Below are 10856 nucleotides of genomic sequence, written 5' to 3' on the forward strand. Positions count from 1 at the left end.
GCACTCTAGCCACTGTGCCACCCAGATACCTACAGATGATGAATCACAGATGTTGCTGGTCTGCTTTGTAGAGAGTTTCCTCAGCTAGAGTTCCCCATACTGTTGAAACCAGTCAGGTTAAAAAAAACCACTGAGTAGCAGAGAATTTGAAAATGAATCTTTGCTTGGATCTGGAAGAGCCACTGGATCCTGGGCTAAGAGCTGGAGGATCCTGGGGCGGGAAGGGGAAGCTTCCTTTGGGCCTCTAAAAACTTGTTTTTACACATATTTTGGTGACTCTATTTCAGTATAATCAGTTTCCTTTATCCTTTGCATCATCTTTTAGGTATCTAAGAACATGATCCTGAAAGGAGCTGCCCCTGCCAAAGGGGTTCAAGACACAAACAAGGGGAACAACCCCTGCTCTGGAGGGCACACGCTCCAACCAACCTGCCCAAGAAAACACAATTGATCTGCAAGCAGCTACTATGTGCCAGGCACTGTACTATACCTGGGGATACAAAGGGAAAAGGAAGACAGTCCCTTCCTTCAAGGAACTTCCATTATGCCAATGGTTCTCAGTGAAGAGCATAGATTCAAAGTAAGACTTTTCTAACACTATACCTCAGTCTCTTCCCATTCCATACCTCAGGCTCTCTTTACCCATTCTGTTGAGCCTCCTCTTCCTTCCTTGACTCCCCCCACCCACTAGGGATCTGTCCTTCTTCTGACCTCCTTCCAGAAGCCCCTGAGGCCTAGGCCTCTCCCTCCCAGCATGGCCTGCCCTGGTACCATCATCATCTTTGTACCCTACAGCCTGGTCTTCCCAACTTGAAAAGCAGCCCCTCTGGAGTCAATCCCACTCTGTGCAACAAACGTTTGTTATTCTGTGTGAGACACAGAGGTACAAAAATGATAAAAAGGACAGGCTCTCCCCAAAGTCACTGATTTGAACTCAGGTCCTCTGGGTCAAGCTTACAGTCTAATGTGAGATATGGGCATGGGGTATATAAAATGTATACAAACCTATACAATACAGGGAAGACTGTGGCAAGACAGAGAAGAAAAAATCTGAGGGGAAAGCTTGATTTTTACTGGGACTATCAGGGGAGGCATCTTGGAAGAGACATCCACACATCTGGGGGCTCACCATATCTGGCCAAGGGCCCCCACCAAAATGGTGCTCAGAGAGCACAATACCTGTATTGCTCTTTCTAAATTTCCAAAACCCAGAATTGGTGAGGAATGAGATCCTTGGGAAGGACCTCTGTAGTGTCTAGTGAGAAGGTTCTAACTATTCCTGTGGACGCCCATTGGATAGGGAATCACAGGGTCTGCTCTGATAATCACCTCCCCAGTCTCACAAGCAGGGCTCATCAGCCAATGCTTGGAAAACTCACAAATGGGTATTTGATAACACTTCTGCACTAATTAGCCAAGTCTTGGGCTAACTGATTAATCTGCCTTGCTTCTAAGTCACATTAAACCAAGACACCTTTGAGGGTACCTGCCACAACCTGAGAGTGGCTGATGGTCCTCCTACTGATGGAGGAAGCTGACACGGTTTAAGGAGCCCTTCTATCACTGTCTTCCCCTCAGCAAAATGACCCACAGGAAGGAAGGGAGGAAATAGCCTCAGAAACAGGAGTAGAAGACAATGTACTAGGGACAGAAAGATGGGATAACTAACTTGTGGTAGAGGGCAAAAGTCCTAGGTTCACAAGTAGAAGACCTGAGTTCAAATCTCTACTCTGCTCCTTCCTATCTGTGTGATGTTGCCCAAATCCCTTCTTGATGAGTTTGCATTTCTTCTTCTGTTAATCCTTAATGCCCTGGTGAAAATTCCCTTATGTTCCTTCCATCCATTAAAGTCTGTGATGACCTATGCAATTCCAAACATCCACTTCTGTTCTCCCTTTCTCCCCCCTCTCCTTGAGATGGATAGACAGATGGATGGCCTTATGACCATAAGTGACAGAGAGGGCAGAACCACTTATATAACATTTGGCTTCCGTTTTCTTTAGCAAGGAAGATGATCTTCAGGGTGAGAAGGAGAAAAGAAACCACACAAATAAGGTAGTTGGAGAATAGCAGCTGCTTTCAATTAGGCCCAAATGAAGATAAGGAGATGCAAAAGCATCAGAGCAGCAGGGTCAAAGGCTCCAAGTAAAAGAGAAACTTTGGACCAAAAGACGATCCCAGCCAACATGTTACCAGTGTGATGATGGTAGTGGTGGTCATTTGCAGAAGTCGTAAATTGTGAAGTATGCTGCATTATTTTTATGAGATGATTAAAATCAGTTAGCATGTTAATAAAATTGTATGCATTTTTCCATGAGCAATCACAAAAATTGACCTAAACAAGATAGACCTGATCCAGACTATTAAAAGAGCACCCTAGAGAAGATTATTAAAGGGATGGTTGATGTCCATTTAGAAAGGGAAGTAGCGCCACTAGTAGCCAGCATGGGTTCACTAAAAACAAGTCCTATTAAACCAACCTCATTTCCTTTTATGATCAGGTTATCAGACTGCAAGAATAGGGGAATGAACAGGGGAATACAGAGATTCAGTAAATAGACCTTCATCTCCACAAGGCGCTTAGTTTTTCAGGGTTATCCCTGTGGACACAATGGAGATCCAATGTGCACTAGGAGGTAAGAGTTTTGCTGGGTAGATTCATCATTGTTTGAATGAGTGGATCAATGGAATGTGATTAGTTCAATCAGATTTCATCCAATTAGCTTTTATCAGTGCCTGCTGTGTGCCAGGCACATCCATAGACAAAAATGAAGCAGGCTCTCCCTCTCAAGAAACTTACATTCTATGGGAGGGAAGCATACAAAGGCAAAACCGATATTGCAGGAGGGGTGGGTGGGGAGAGAGAGTCCTCCAAACTTATGGAGTCAATCAGCATTCATGGGTGGAGGTCAAGCCCAAGGAGAAGTTCCAGGTGAAGAATCTTGGAGCTACCTGGGCAGTATTTCCATTAATAGCTTGGCTAACCAGAGACAGTTGGAGGTCTGCATTAACCAAACTAATGAAACCTGTGACTGACTCTTGAAAAGTTGAAGTTGCATGCCTGGTAGGGCCACCAATGGCATGAGATAATGCATGGGCAAACACACTGAGTCTTGGGATCAGAGATCCTGCCTTAGAATCCCCTGACACTGGCCAGCTGTGGGACCCTGGGCAAGTCCTTCACCTTTCTGGGCCTCAATCTCCTCCTGTATAAAAGAAGTGGCTTGGCCGAGATGCCTTCGAAGCTCCTTTCCAGGAGCAGTATCTCTGATACTATCATGATGCGCTTACCAACTTTGCATGTGACACAATGGTGTCAATAGCTGAAAGGCCAGAAGTTTTAAAGCCTGCACAGAACTTCTCTCCTAATAACCCTGGGAGATTGGCAGTGTTGTTGAAGGATCATGGATGTGATTTGCCCATAGTCACATACGTGGTGTTTGTTGGTGCAAGTCCCCAAGTCAAAGGAGGGACACTGCACCACATGGATAATGATGACATTCGCTGACAGTCATAATCCAAATAGACCACAAGAGGCTCGAGTGATATAAGTTGAGACTAAAACAGTTAAATTCAACAGAAAGAAATGTAAAGTCCTGCAGGTGAATTCCCAAAATCTGCTGCTTTAAATACAGGATGGAGGAAGCAAAGGCAGATGAGAAAGCTTATGTGAATTCAAACCAAAGGACTTTTGTGAGTGCAGACTCCAGAGAGGCCAACAGGGTTTTCAGAGCACTAAAGGATTTTCACTCCTCCGGGGCTCCAGAAGGCAAGACCACAGTACAGGGTGGAAGCCACAAGATTTTGATTCAATATGAGGAGGAATTTCTGGAAACTCATAACCATCCAGTCATAGGACAGGCTGCCCTAGACAAAGACTGAGCTCCTGGACACTGGAAGGGTTTGAGCAGAGGCAGAATGAACATCTGTCCAGGATGCCACCAAGGGAATACCTGAATTAGGGAGCCAGGTGGGCCTTGATCCCCACTGAGGTATCTTCCAGCTCAGAGATTCTTGGATTCTCTGAAATGTCACTATATCAGACAATAAAAATGCAGTCATTATTTTCTTTAAGAAGAAAAGAAGCCTTATCTTCTGTATGCCTGTGAAAAACAGCCATGCCCTTTACAAGGTCAGAGGGGATGCAAATAATTAATATTGATGTGGCTGAAAATGTTAAAAGTGGGAAAAAAGGAAGAGGTCACATGTAACCAATTAAACCCTGGCTCCTACTCCCCCACCCACTGAAGCCCAGTCCCCCCTCATTCCACTTGGCCAATTAATTTCTCTCTGATTTTCTGCTGTCCCAGAGCCTGAGCTTCCTGTAGTCTTAAAATGAGAAAAACAAACTCAAGATTCTGACACACATAGCTCCCCCCGCCACTCCTGTGGTACAAATGTCAGAGAGGAGGAGATGAGCCATTTCCAGCCCCAGCATCCACTTCCTGGGAAGAGGCTGGGGCATGTTGCTCCCCAACCAGCCTGCCTGGGAATTAATGCTATGGAGGGAAAGATCAAAAGGGGTGAAAATCCAAATGAAGCTCAGCAGGTTGTGAGATTTCAGAAAGAATTTCAAAAGAAAAATAATGTACAGCCATCGACTAATTATGCCCCAATCACAGAACTTCGTAGCTGTATCTGAGGGGTGCCAAAATGTGACAGTGCAAAAGAGAGATCTCACCATTGGTATCAGGGTGGAGGGGCAGCCCTACAAGGAGGCAGAGTAGGTGGCTGTCGACAATTGGTATGGAATCCCAGGATCTTAGAGTTGGTAGGGACCTCACAGATTAGTAATTCTAACCTCCCACATCATGCAGGAATCACCTCTAACATCTGTGAAAGATGGGTCATCCAGATTCTTTTTTTTTAATTTTATCATTTTTATTTAATATTTTAGTTTTCAACACTGATTTCCACAAGATTTTGAGTTACAAATTTTCTCCCCATTTCTACCTCTCCCCATTCCAAGATGACATATATTCTGATTGCCTCTTTCCCCAGTCAACCCTCCCTTCTGTCACCCTACTTCCTCTCAATCCCCTTCCCCCTTATTTTCTTGTAGGGCAGCATAGATTTCTATGACCCATTCCCTATATATCTTGTTTCCCAGCTGCATGCAAAAGTAACTTTTTTTGAGCCTCTGCTTTTAAAAGTTTGACTTCCAAATTCTCTCCCCTCTTCCCTTCCCATCTACTCTTCCTAGGAAGGCAAGCAATTCAACATAGGTTACACATGTATCATCATTATGTAAAACACTTCCACAATACTCATGTTGTCAAAGACTAACTATATTTCCTTCCATCCTATCTCATCTCCCTTTATTCAATTTTCTCCCTTGACCCTGTCCCTTTTCAAAAGTGTTTGCTTTTGATTACCTCCTCCCCCATCTGCCCTCCCTTCTATCACCCCCCCTCTTTTATCGCCTTCCTCTTACTTTCCTGTGGAGTAAGATACCCAATTGGGTGGGTATGTTATTCCCTCCTCAAGTCAAATCCAATGAGAGCAAGATTCACTCATTCCCCCTCACCTGCCCACTCTTCCCTTCCAACAGAACTGCTTTTTCTTGCCACTTTTATGTGAGATAATTTACCCCATTCGATCTCTCCCTTTCTCCCTCTCTCAATATATTCCTCTCTCATCCCTTAATTTTATTTTATTTTTTTAGATATCATCCCTTCATATTGAACTCACCCTCTGTCTATATGTATATAGATATAGATATAGATATATATGTATGTATGTATGTATGTATATTCCCATCAACTACCCTAATACTGAGAAAAGTCTCATGAATTACACAGATCATCTTTCCATGTATGAATGTAAACAAAACAGTTCAACTTTAGTAAGTCCCTTATGAATTCTCTTTCTTGTTTACCTTTTCATGCTTCTCTTGATTCTTGTGTTGGAAAGTCATATTTTCTACTCAGCTCTGGTCTTTTCATTGAGAAAGCTTGAACGTCCTCTATTTTATTGAGAATCCATATTTTGCCTTGGAGCATTATACTCAGTTTTGCTGGGCAGGTGATTCTTGATTTTAATCCTAGCTCCATTGACCTCTGGAATATCATATTCCAAGCCCTTTGATCCTTTAATGTAGAAGCTGTTAGATCTTGTGTTATCCTGATTATTTTTCCACAATATTCAAATTGTTTCTTTCTGGCTGCTTGCAATATTTTCTCCTTCATCTGGGAGCTCTGGAATTTGGTGACAATATTCCTAGGAGTTTTCTTTTTGGGATCTTTTTCAAAAGGTGATTGGTGGATTCTTTCAATTTCTATTTTACCCTCTGGTTCTAGAATATCAGGGCAGCTCTCCTTGATAATTTCTTGAAAGATGATATCTAGGCTCTTTTTTGATCATGGCTTTCAGGTAGTTCAATAATTTTTAAATTATCTCTCCTGGATCTATTCTCCAGGTCAGTGGTTTTTCCAATGAGATATTTCACATTGTCTTCCATTTTTTCATTCCTTTGGTTCTGTTTTATAATATCTTGATTTCTCATCAAGTCACTGGCTTCCACTTGCTCCAACCTAATTTTTTTTTCTTATCTAATGTATTTATATTCCTCCCCATGGAAACTCTTTTTTTCTGCTTTTTTTTAATTTATTTAATATATCTAGTTTTCAGCATTGATTTTCACAAAAGTTTGAATTACAAATTTTTTCCCCATTTCTACCCTCCCCCCACTCCAAGATGGCGTATATTCTCATTGCCCCGTTCCCCAGTCAGCCCTCCCATCTGTCACTCCACTCCCCTCCCATCCCCCTTTCCCTTCTTCTCTTGTAGGGCAAGATAAATTTCTATGCCCCATTGCCTGTGTATCTTATTTCCTAGTTGCATGCAAAAAAATTTTTGTTGTTGTTGTTTCTGAACGTCTGTTTTTAAAACTTTGAGTTCCAAATTCTCTCCCCTCTTCCCTCCCCACCCACCCTCCCTAAGAAGTCAAGCAATTCAACATAGGCCACATGAGTATCATTATGTATAACCCTTCCACAATACTCATGTTGTGAAAGATTAACTATGTTTTGCTCCTTCCTAACCTATCCCCCCTTTATTGAATTTTCTCCCTTGACCTTGTCCCTTTTTGAAAGTGTTTGTTTTTGATTACCTCCTCCCCCCATCTGCCCTCTCTTCTATCATCCTCCCTTTTTTATCTTCTTCCTCCTTCTTTCCTGTGGGGTAAGATACTCAATTGAGTATGTATGGTATTCCCTCCTTAGGTCAAATCCAATGAGAGCAAGATTTAGTCATTCCCCCTCACCTGCCCCCTCTTCCCTTCCTACAGAACCACTTTTTCTTGTCACTTTTATGCGATATAATTTACCCCATTCTATCTCTCCCTTTCTCCCTCTCTCAATATATTCCTCTCTTATCCCAGTCATCCAGATTCTGACTAGACATTTCCAGAGATGAGGAACTCACTACCTTACTAAGAGTTGGGGGAGAAAGGGAGAGACAGAAAAGCCCCCTATATGAATGCAAACAGTCCTGGGAAGAGTGAAACCCACTGATAGCTAGTGGGAGAGCAAGACTTACTGGAAAGGACTGGTGGGAGAAGATTAAAGCCTCTGTGGTGGCCCCAAAAGGGAACAGAGGACCACAAAGAGGGCACCAGAGCACCATGCCACCTCCTTCAGTTTCCCATGAAGCAGATGATGTAGGCACCAGTCTTGCCACCAGCCTCTGGAGGGTGTCGATGACCTGCCTAGAACGTGGGGCCCAGAAGTGAACACAGTCCTCCAGCCAGGAGGTGCCATATGAAGTGGGATCATCATTCTCCATGCTCTCCAAGCTATCCCTGTCTTCAAGCTTCTGTAGGACCAGCTGCCACATCTCTTCAGCAAGAGAGAAAGAGCTCCTTCAGAGCTGACATGAGTCATTTTCTGAGTGTCTGCCTTGGACTCATCTGGATGGCACATCCAATGCCCAAACTCAACACATCCAAAGCCAAGCTCATCACCCTCTCCCACTTAGTCCAATTCAGCATCAGGGTCAGAGGCCATGGATCTGAGCTCTGCTCCTTGTGATCTGGTCTGAATAAATTTCCCTCTTCTGGCCTCTATTTCATCATTTGTAAAATTACCAGATTGGATTCAATCACCTCTAAGATTCCTTTCAGCTCTAAATGGATGATCCCAAAATTGGAACACTAATGCTTTGTTGGTGGAGTTGTGAACTGATCCAACCATCCTGGAGAGCAATTTGGAACTATGCCCAAAGGGCTGTAAAACAGTGCATACCCTTTGATGCAACAATAACCACTACTAGGTCTATATCCCAAAGGGGTCATTGAAAAGGGGAAAGGCCCCACATGTACACAAATATTTATAGCAGCTCTCTTTGTGGTGGCCAAGAACTGGAAATTGATGGGATGCCCATCCATTGTGGAATGGCTGAACAAGTTGTGGCATATGAATATAATGGAATATTATTGTGCTATAAGAGATAATGAACAGGCAGATTTCAGGAAAGCCTAGAAACACTTATATGAACTGATGCTGAGTGAAGTGAGCAGAATCGGGAAAACATTGTACACAGTAACAGCCACAGTATGCAATATTCAGCTATGATGGACTGGGCTCTTCTCAGCAACACAATGATCCAAGACAATTCTGAAAGATTCATGATGGAAAATGCTATCCACATCCAGAGAAAGAACTATGGAGTCTGAATGCATATCGAAGCAGACTATTTTCACCTTTTTTGTTATTTTTTTTTGTTTTTTTTCTTTCTCTTGTTTTTTTCCCTTTTGTTCTGATTCTTCTTTTACAACATGACTAATATGGAAATACACCTAATATGTACATGTATAAGCCCCTCCCCAAAACAAGCAACAAACGGATGATCCCATAAACCCACCCTTCTACCAGTCAAACCAACAAAGGAATCATTAAGTGCATCCCATAAACAAGGCTGAGACACTGGGGATTTAAAAACAAAACAAAGGAAAATTAGTCCCTGCCCCTTCTTCTTGAATATAAGCTCTTCCCCCATTTCTGTTGATACCACTACCATCCTCCCAGTCCCCCAAGGGATGGAACATCAGTTACCTTGGACCCTCCCCTCCCAGTTGCCACACCCACACTCTTTTGCCAATCCTGTCCACTCTCCCTCTCTAGCTCTTCTATCTGCCCTCCACTCTAAACAAATATCTTAATTCATTGCCCTACTAGCTCTCCTCAAACTATTAAGACCTCCCATTTCTACCATCAGGTTTTCAAGATGCTTCCACAACAGTTGCCCTGGGATGGAAATGCTGTGATTCTCATTTTACAGATAAGAAAGCTGAGGCTTGGAGAAGCCTTACTTGGGGCCACACATCCAGCCTTATTACTGTTCACCCTGCTTCCACTCTCTCTCCTCTCCAAGCCAGCATTTGTCCTCTGTACTTAGCTCTTCAGGCTTTGTGGCCACATGAAATCAAAGGAAATCATGGTGTACATCAAGCAGTCCAGAGAACGGAGTGGGGAGCAACAGAAAGAGCGGGAGTCTGAGTCAAAGGGCTTGGGTTCAAATGTTGCATCTGCCCCTTCTTACCTGGGTGACACTTTGGGGCAATCCACTTGCCCACCTGGGCTCCATTTCCTCACCTGTAATAGGAGACAGCTAGTCTAGAACAGGGGTTCTGTTCTATGTCCCTTTGGCATCCCTTCCAAAGGCTCACAAAGCCTACAGACCCCTTCTCAGAGTCCTGCTTCTAAATGCAGGTAAAAGGCAGTGGATGGTCTTGTCCAGAGGGAGCCAGACAACCCCCTGCAGGTTGATGGGAGCAGCCAGCGGCCAGGGGATGAATTGCCAGGCTGAGGTCCTGGAGGTGTCCGTGGAGGGGTGGCAGGTGGAGGAGGCCCTGCTGGCTGTACTGCACACTGTGCTTCTGCACCGGAGCACCAGCAAGTTCCACTACAAGAAGGAGGGCACTTACTCCACCGGCACCATAGGCACCCAGGACATTGACTGTGACTTCATCGACTTCACCTACGTGCGTGTCTCCTCTGAGGAGCTGGACTGGGCCCTGCAAAAGGTCGTCGGGGAGTTCAAAGATGCCCTTTGGAACTCGGGCAGTGATGGACTAGGGCATATGTCCTTGGAGTTCTACCAGAAGAAGAAGTCATGGTGGCCATTTTCTGATGAATGCATCCCATGGGAGGTATGGACAGTCAAGGTCCACGTGGTGGCCTTGGCCATGGAGCAGGAGTGGCACATCTGCCGAGAGAAGGTGGGAGAGAAGCTCTGTGAGAAGGTCATCAACATCATAGAGGTGATGAACCAGCATGAGTACCTGCCCAAGATGCCCACACAGTCTGAGGTGGACATGTTTGACACAGGGCTTCGGGATGTACAGCCCTACCTCTACAAGATCTCCTTCCAGATCACAGATGCCTCAGGTACCTCGGTCACCACCACCATGCAGAGGCTCATTAAGGACACATTGGCCCTCTAGCTTCAAAGGGCCAGGCCAAGGGAAAGGACTGGATGGGAGACTCACTCTCAGTAGCCTTTTGAGGGGCTCTGTAAGCCTCTGAAATGGGGCAACTGCATTTTTTCTCTCCTTGGGGACTTGAATGGGCAGAGTGCATGTAGTGGGGAGCTGCTCTGTGTTCCTGGGGGATATTTGGAAGGGACTGTGACAAGAATCAGGGGTTATGGTACCTGGGCCAATCAGAGTAGAAGTCAGGCCTCCTGGCCAAGCTTTCTAGGAGCAGCCTGTCATCCTCAGGCTTCTTCCCGCCTCAGATTATCTCTTGAATTGACAGCAAAGGCTCCCTCCCCATCCCTCTCAAACTGTTGAAGATGTGTTCATCTTCAAGTCCTTATTTGGGACACTATTACTGTCTTTTCAAACCCCTGGTGTG

General features: G+C 44.5%; 1 pseudogene; it reads left to right on the forward strand.

The window, feature by feature from the left end:
* The first annotated feature begins 891 nt into the window (after positions 1-891).
* On the forward strand, positions 892-10444 carry LOC118851410 (annotated as a pseudogene).
* The last annotated feature ends 412 nt before the right edge of the window (positions 10445-10856 follow it).

Source organism: Trichosurus vulpecula, chromosome 5, assembly GCF_011100635.1.
Source record: "Trichosurus vulpecula isolate mTriVul1 chromosome 5, mTriVul1.pri, whole genome shotgun sequence".
Lineage (NCBI taxonomy): Eukaryota > Metazoa > Chordata > Mammalia > Diprotodontia > Phalangeridae > Trichosurus > Trichosurus vulpecula.